The sequence below is a fragment of the Dipteris shenzhenensis genome, unplaced genomic scaffold (genome assembly GCF_047967505.1).
Source record: "Dipteris shenzhenensis isolate YYH24624 ecotype China unplaced genomic scaffold, Dip_SZ_1.0 scaf0283, whole genome shotgun sequence".
Lineage (NCBI taxonomy): Eukaryota > Viridiplantae > Streptophyta > Polypodiopsida > Gleicheniales > Dipteridaceae > Dipteris > Dipteris shenzhenensis.
This window is the reverse complement of record NW_028239589.1, coordinates 4,583-13,445: the sequence shown is the minus strand read 5'-3', so window position 1 is coordinate 13,445 and position 8,863 is coordinate 4,583. Positions and strand designations below refer to the sequence as shown.

Sequence of the window (8,863 nt, the reverse complement as noted above, 5' to 3'; positions counted from 1 at the left end):
TACGCTTCTTCGGCAAGAACTTGCCCCCCCCTTTTTTATATTCTTACTGAGACAGAGAAGAGGGGTTAGTCACCGCATCTTTCTGTGGCAGCAAACGAATCTAGAAGCACTGTGGGTGGGAATCTATGGATGGAAAAATCAATGACTGGAATAATTTCCCCTCCTCCCCTTCCCTCTCTCGCCTATGGGTTGACGTGGCTAGAGATTAGCCCCGCAAATAAGCTCATTTGAATACTCGTAGTGAATATCCATAGTAAGCGCGGGCATGTGGAACTGGCGCGAGGCGGATGTCTCGTCTCCTCGAAGAATCAAGACAATTGGGGCTTTCGGGGTTAATATCTCCTGCATCTGTATATCCGAAACGGGATTCGAGTAAAAATGGTTTGTCGGATTCACCGTGGATGGGGAGATAGAGCATTGACTCCTAAGCACCCAGTACATAGACTTTAATTAATTGCTGGGATTGTAGTTCAATCGGTTAGAGCACCGCCCTGTCAAGGCGGAAGTTGCGGGTTCGAGACCCGTCAATCCCGCTACATTTTATTGAGTCATTTCAAATAACTCAGTCGAGATATACAAATTATAATGAAGTAACTCCGCGGTTTCTGGGTCGAGCTGGATTCGAACCAGCGTAGGCGTTGCCAGCGGATTTACAGTCCGTCCCCATTAGCCACTCGGGCATCGACCCATAGATTTAGACCGGGCTTGGAAGTACTTGAAAACAGAATCGGTCTCGGAAGTGTAAATGAAAGGAGTTTATTGATGTTTTCAATCTGGGCCCCTCCCGCCACCCTGAGAAGGTACGAGGGCAAGAGAAGCCATAACGTCCGTAGTGCTTCTGCGAGATGAGTATAAGTACCCCCAGGGGAATTCGAATCCCCGTCGCCTCCTTGAAAGAGAGGTGTCCTAGGCCTCTAGACGATGGGGGCCCAATCACTCTTCAGATAATAAGAGATTATCTATAAATCGTCAATCTGATTCTCCCGAATCCCCCCCGAATACAACATCCAATGGATGGGGAATTGGAATACCTCTCCGAATCCTTATCGCAAAATCCCGCTCGATGCATACCTATATGCGGAACCGCATGTGGCATCTCCCACAACCTCTAGGTCGACTGCTTCCTAGATGTGTAGGAAGTCGAACACGGCATAGAGGTAACGCTGAGACTTAAACCTTGCAATTCTCCGAAGTGAAGTGAGGCAGTTGAAAAGCTTCACCCAATCCATATTTCCATGGACGATTATTTCTTTCACCGATGAACTTATGTATCCCAATAATAATTGGTAATTACCAGCAGCATCAGTAAGTATATAGGCTTCTCCATTGCTTTTGGTTCATTCAATGTTCTGTTTCCCCTCGAGGGAAAACCCAGATTGGAAATCTACGCCTCAAATCACTCGGTTATGACTTCCTCAATTGGGAATATCTCACTCCTGAAGCTCAAAAATATTCTCTCCACCGGTCTGAACTATCCCGGGGGCTACTGCCGGGGGTGGAAGCGGGGCAAGAAAGTCGGGTCGGCGGATAGCGGGAATCGAACCCGCGTCCTCTCCTTGGCAAGGAGATATTTTACCATTCAACTATATCCGCGTGATATGCCACCCCGTTCTATATTGAATAACTATATATGTGGTAACTCCTCTAGTCAACACACCTAATCCATCCACCTCGTCTCGGGATTTTCCCTCGTGGACGGAGAGCCCCCCCCCCCCCGAGGAGGAAGTGTCGATTCCGTAGACCGTAATTATTATTGATTCTCTCTCCCCACTCGCCATTATGAATCGTGAGGAGGGGGCCAGAATTACCGATACATTGAATCTCTGGGATATGAAGGAATTAAGTATACCCACTAGGAAAACTAATCCGATCCATAAGGAAGCCCCTGAAAAGACGACATTTTTGTTGCTTGACCAACCATTGGGGGAAGCAAGCACGACAGGTACACCAATTACTAGTAGGAATGAAATGGCGATTAATGTGAATAAAGCCAATTGGAAAGCAATAGTCGTAGTTAGGACTCTCGACGTATCAGAAGTAGAGGATTTGTACCATCTGATCCCCATCCGGTGGGACTTACACCATACCGAGACCGAGGATTTTGGACGGAACAAGAATCCTTCTAGTTCAGTACCCCGGAATCCAATGTCTCTTTCGAATCTCTTGATAATCCATCAAGTAGGAGTAAGAATTTGATTATTTGGAATGATCCCTATATTGATTTCATAGTAAATCATACGAAACCATCATCTCATATCTTTCGTAATAGGGGTGAATCTCGATACAATACATGTGTATCAAGATCGACAAGATCTCCGAAGAATTGGAGAAGAGCTTTCTAGGAGAGGTGGTCGAGTGGTTTATGGCTCCAGTCTTGAAAACTGGCATAGTGCTGAAACGCTATCGAGGGTTCGAATCCCTCTCTCTCCTCAATTGATTCAGTACCGGACCCGACGGGAGGGGGTATTAGTGGTCTATCGGTGGTCTAAAAGAACCACCTAGTATTTCCCAAAAAATGCCAATGTCCCCGAGGGGAGCCTATTCTTAATAATGATAGATGAGAGGAATCTTCTGAAGCAGTCTGGGGGTATTCCTCCTCCGCCCCGGTTCATGCGCCGCATCTCCAGGCCCAGGTCCCGTGTCAATACTTTCCCTATCAGGGTTCGAGGGATAGGAAACAAACAAATATGAGAGATCTGATGTTAACTAGAGGTATTTAAAATACCAGTTCTATCGATTGACTTATCGGGATGATCAAAGGTCAATTACCCACCCATTTGCGGGATGGGTACGTTCCACCAGATACAACTGGTGAGGATTCAAATTAGCTTCAAATTAGCTTACGGAGATGAGTCGTCATCGCCAAATCACCCCCTCCAGGGGGGTGATTTGTAGACATAAGTGCAAATGCTACCGAAACTTGTGGTTTCCCGGAACCCTATAGAAATGAACAGTGAGTTACACCTCGCCCTTCCCTCATCCGCGAGGTAAAGGTTACTGCTGGGTATATACCGACGTATCGAACTAACCCCACTGGGGGGTTAGTTTATGTATGAGCTGTGTCCCGGTTCCGCAAAGAACCACCAGTAGAAAATGGAAATTTGTCTGGTATGGTAGGTACTAATACTACCAAGTAATAACTTTCCATTAATATCTCAGCAATTTGTCCTAATTTAATGGTGTCATGGAAAGAACGGGTTCGGTATCACGGTCAATTCCCTTCTCAAACCCGGCTGCCGCCGCACGGGCTCTTCCCGCATGCCATAAATGACCCACAAAAAAGAAAAATCCTAGAACGAAATGGGAAGTAGCCAACCAACTTCGGGGAGATACATAGTTCACGGCATTTATCTCAGTAGCTACTCCACCTACGGAATTTAAGGAACCCAGAGGTGCATGAGTCATATACTCCGCGGAGCGTCGCTCCTGCCAGGGTTGTATATCTCTTTTCAACTTACTCAAATCCAAACCGTTGGGGCCTCTCAGTGGCTCCAACCAAGGAGCACGAAGGTCCCAGAAACGCATTGTTTCGCCTCCAAATATGATTTCTCCCGTGGGGGAACGCATCAGGTATTTACCCAAACCAGTAGGTCCTTGAGCGGAACCTATGTTGGCGCCGAGACGCTGGTCCCTGACAAGAAAAGTAAAAGCTTGAGCTTGAGAAGCCTCTGGACCGGTAGGACCATAGAATTCACTAGGATATGCCGTGTTATTGAACCGAACGAAACAACAAGCAGTAAAACCAAAAATAGCAAGTGCTCCTAAGCTATAGGACGGGTAAGCCTCTCCGGACCACACAAAAGCGCGACGGGCCCAAGCAAATGGTTTGGTCAATATGTGCCAGATCCCCCCGGAGATACAGATGGATCCCAGCCAGACATGTCCCCCAATAATATCTTCTAGGTTATCGACACTTACAATCCAACCCTCTCCACCAAAGGGGGATTTGAGTAAGTAACCAAATATGACACTCGGGCTTAAAGTGAGATTCGTAATCTTCCGTACATCCCCACCTCCCGGGGCCCATGTGTCATACAAGCCTCCGAAATATAACGCTTTGAATACTAGGAGGAAGGCGCCGGCTCCTAACAAGATTAGATGAATACCCAATATAGTAGTCATCTTATTTTTGTCCTTCCATATATAGCCGAAAAATGGGAAGGACTCTTCTGAAGTCTCGGGGCCAATGAGAGCGTGATAAATACCCCCGAACCCTAGAACCGCGGAAGATATCAAATGAAGGACTCCAGAAACAAAATAGGGAAAGGTATCGACGACTTCCCCACCGGGACCCACTCCCCAACCTAGGGTAGCTAGGTGGGGAAGTAGAATTAACCCCTGTTCATACATAGGCTTCTCCGGAACGAAGTGAGCCACTTCAAACAAATTCATGGCTCCAGCCCGAAACACGATCAAGCCAGCATGAGCTACATGGGCACCGAGTAATTTACCAGACAGATTGATCAGTCGAGCGTTACCGGCCCACCAAGCGAAACCTGTGGTTTCCTGATCGCGACCACCCAGAGACAGAGTTTCGTTAAAGAGCGTTTCCACGGGGTAAGACCTCCTCGGGGAATACAAGGTTTTCATGAGGCTGATCCTGAGCTGCCATCCAGGCACGAATACCCTCATTCGACAGAATGTTCTTTGTGTAGAAAGTTTCAAACTCAGGATCTTCCGCCGCACGAATTTCTTGGGAAACGAAGTCATAAGCACGCGAATTCAAAGCGAGACCAACTACTCCGATAGCACTCATCCATAATCCAGTTACTGGCACGAATAACATAAAGAAATGCAACCAACGTTTGTTGGAGAAAGCGACACCGAATATTTGGGACCAGAAACGATTAGCGGTAACCATTGAATAGGTCTCTTCGGATTGAGTTGGGTTAAAAGCACGGAATGTATTTGCGCCATCACCGTCTTCAAATAAGGTGTTTTCCACCGTGGCGCCATGAATGGCACACGAAAGAGCAGCACCAAGGACTCCGGCGACTCCCATCATATGAAACGGGTTCAACGTCCAGTTGTGAAAACCCTGGAAAAAGAGAATGAATCGAGAGATAGCTGCTACACCGAAGCTGGGTGCAAAAAACCAACCGGATTGCCCTAACGGGTAGATTAGGAATACAGAAACAGAAACAGCAATGGGAGCAGAGAACGCTATTGCATTATGGGGACGTAATTGTACGGACCTAGCAAGTTCGAATTGACGTAACATGAAACCTATCAAAGCGAAGGAACCGTGAAGAGCAACAAAGGTCCATAGACCCCCTAATTGGCACCAACGGGTGAAGTCTCCCTGTGCTTCCGGACCCCACAGTAGAAGCAAGGAATGAGCGAGACTATTTGCAGGGGTGGAAACTGCGGCAGTCAGAAAATTGCAACCTTCCAAGTAGGAACTAGCTAATCCATGAGTATACCACGAGGTGACGAAGGTTGTGCCGGTGAACCAACCGCCTAGGGAGAAATAAGCGGTGGGGAAAAGTAATAGACCGGACCAACCTACAAATACGAAACGATCCCTTCGTAGCCAATCGTCCATACTATCAAACAAATCTTTCGATTCCTTGGAGGATTTTCCAATGGCGATGGTCATAGTTATTCTCCTATTCAACTCTTCCAACCATTTTGGGTGCCCTTCTATTTCATGACATGATAGGGTCGTGGTGTAGGAAATGAAACTACCATATCACTGCCCCTTCTGAATAAGAATTTGTCGGAATCTCTCTGGCATGGTAACAATATTCCTAGGTCCCGTCGAGGGTACTTTTCTACTCCGTCTCGTTCCCCCAAGCGGATGGATATGGATAGAGTACCGATACAACGAAATTGATTTCGTGATTCTTCAGAAAGTGGGTAACCCTTTCTCTTCTTCCGAGACTCCATCAACCCGTTCGCTACGTCGATGAATCCTGATCCGGAACTTTATCCCAGCTAGATTCCTTCCAATTGAACAATCAACGGCATCTATTGGATCTCTTTATGTGGTGCTGGTGTTTCCTCCCGCATGTCCTGCCCACTGGAGAAGTACAGGAAGGAGTGGGAGAAGCACCAATTTTCAGCAATCTATCTATTGGTGAATTGAGTAGGACACGCGTACATACAGATATTTATGATCCGTATCTTCACTTTACTCGTCTATTTCACGATGGAAGAGACACTTCCTGATATTTATTCTACCAATACTCAATACCATTCGGAAGCTTTTCGCTCCCGAATCATTCGGGTGATTAATGGCGGGTGGGTGGGGGGGGGTGGGGGGAGGCCACTTTTCCTTGATGTCGGACGAGAGAAACAAACTCCCGTCTCGATAGATTAAATGAGAACCATATAGTCCGTCTTACCTCCTGGTTAAGAAGCGGGAGATGGATCGGAATGATACGAGAGAAACCCGTAGCTGGGAGTTAGCTGAAATCTTTTCATACGAGAATTCATTGGAATATCTCCCCCTGCGGAGAGATGTATCGATAGTCAGAATTCTCATTGGATTCCTGTATCAGGGGTAACTGAATGATCTTCCACATCATGAATTACATCTACCTAAATTTTCTTATATTACGGGTAGCAATAATTCTGAGATTCAAGACGGGGGGGAACATTCCGAACAGCTTTATTACGTAGCGATTCGCTGATTCTTCGTTGATTTCCCCACCCACATATGGATCCCGCTATATAGATAGATATATGTGGATATTTGTTGCGAATCTTACCGGGAGTCCCCCGAGCAGTGAAAGTGGATAATCAGGATAATCTGATTCGATAGGCATCTGGGGGGGGGGGGGGGCCTCGTCATATTCGTCGCCTATTCGGGCGAAGGATCATTTCGACGTGATCACTAATTTTCTGAATTGGTAGAAACATATGTGGTACTCTACAATGTAAGGAAGGATTACGAGTGTCTGTGCCGAGAGAAAGAGACAAGTCGAGTGAAATCTCACGAGCCCTTTATCGGATTTGAACCGATGACTTACGCCTTACCATGGCGGTACTCTACCACTGAGTTAAAAGGGCTTACCGATGATGACATTGATGAGGTGTATGAAACACAGTATGTCGGAAACAGAACTATTCTGTTTCCCGTTTCTCAAATCATTATCCTGTCACTATTCTCTCAATCTTACCAGGGGGGGGGGATTAAAAACTGCTGATACTAAAACTAGGTGGGGTAAGGTCTCTGGAACTAGCGGAAATGGTTGAGTCCTCCTTTCCACCCCCTACTTACCCGATTGAATGGATCCCGATAGAGAATCGGGAGATTCACCTGGGAAGGAGAAAAAGGAGAATGAGGGGGGAAAATTTGGGATTATCCGGTTTATGTTGTGGATGAATACCCGCCGGTACGTGGTCAAATAGTTGGAATAAAAATACGGGAACAGGGTGGACTATTGCTTTATCCCCCTATCACCTATTGCTTTATCACCCTATCACCAAGTTAATTTTCGTTTGCGGAGACGGGATTCGAACCCGTGACCTCAAGGTTATGAGCCTTGCGAGCTACCAAGCTGCTCTACCCCGCGTGGTTGATTCCCTCGCTGTAATTATTATACAGTCTTCAAATAATTACATTGAACACGAGGGAATCTTGTGAATTTATGGAGATCGATTCTCCAACAATTCGTGTGGGAAAACCAATATTTATCTACCAACTCGATTTTATTACTCCAGGCAGCAAACAAGCGTGTGCCATTTCGCGTGGTACGTGTCTGGATGAACCAAAGTCTCGATAATTGGATCTGGGGCGTCCGGTTAGGGAGCATCGGTTACGAAGACGGGTGGGTGCACTGTTACGTGGTGGAGATTGGAACGCCTCAGAAACCTCTAATTTTTCTTGTATTGATAAACCCCCCCTCATTCTCTGTTTCAGGGATTGACGTATGAGATAATATTTCCTCACCAGTTTTTGTTTCTTCTTCTCTTTCTCAATGAGACTCCTCTTTGCCGTAATTTCCTAGTCGGCGATATTGGAATGTTATTATAGAATGGATGGAATTTGGGATAGAGTCCAATTGAAGTGCTATGATTTGCCACCCATCCGTGCTATCTATCCATCAGAGACAGATTTTAATCGTGGATAAGTTGGGCTTACCACTGGCTCGAATGCCAAAGGTAAGCCCAATGCGATACATGCTTTTAGCTTTTATTGAGGCGAAACACAGAGCTACCCAAATTTACCCGATGTGGATGCTATTGAGAAAGCTGCATAGGTAAATATATAACCTACGGAGAAGTGGGCTAGTCCCACTAATCGTGCTTGAACGATAGAAAGAGCGACTGGTTTGTCTTTCCAGCGAATCAGATTGGCCAAAGGTGTGCGTTCATGAGCCCGAGCCAGAGTTTCAATAAGTTCTTGCCAATAACCGCGCCAGGAGATGGGAAACGTGAATCCAGTAGCCCGAACGAGATGTCCAAACGAAAACATCCATGCCCAGACGGATAACTGTTCATACCGAAAGGATTGTAACCGTTAATGAGTTGTGAAGAATTCAGCCGTAGATAATCCCTCAACCATCCATCAAGTAAGTAGAGGATTCATTGAATTGAGCTACATTTCCCTGCCACAGGGTAATATGCTTCCGGTGCCAGTAAAAGGTGACCCATCCAATTGTATTCGACATCCGGAAAACTGCCAGATAAAATGCATCCCAGGCCGAGATGTCACAGGTACCACCTCTACCTGGACCGTCGCAAGGAAAACTATAACCAAATTCTTTCTTATCCGGCATCAGCTTGGAGCCGCGCGCATCTAATGCACCCTTCACTAGAATCGGTGTAGTTGTATGTGGACCTGGAGCAATAGCATGATGAACTAAGAAATCCCCGGGTCCAATGGTTAGGAATAATGAGTTGCTATTATTATTAA

The 8,863-nt window shown here is 46.3% G+C and overlaps 3 non-coding genes across 3 annotated transcripts; 1 reads left to right on the top strand and 2 right to left on the bottom strand.

Annotated features, from left to right (window-relative positions):
* Positions 1-1,522: 1,522 nt before the first annotated feature.
* On the bottom strand, positions 1,523-1,593 carry TRNAG-GCC (transfer RNA glycine (anticodon GCC)). The gene has a single exon. It is a non-coding gene; the product is annotated as a tRNA-Gly (tRNA).
* Positions 1,594-2,341: 748 nt separating this feature from the next.
* Positions 2,342-2,430, top strand: TRNAS-UGA (transfer RNA serine (anticodon UGA)). The gene has a single exon. It is a non-coding gene; the product is annotated as a tRNA-Ser (tRNA).
* Positions 2,431-7,446: 5,016 nt separating this feature from the next.
* Positions 7,447-7,520, bottom strand: TRNAM-CAU (transfer RNA methionine (anticodon CAU)). The gene has a single exon. It is a non-coding gene; the product is annotated as a tRNA-Met (tRNA).
* Between the last annotated feature and the right edge of the window lie 1,343 nt (positions 7,521-8,863).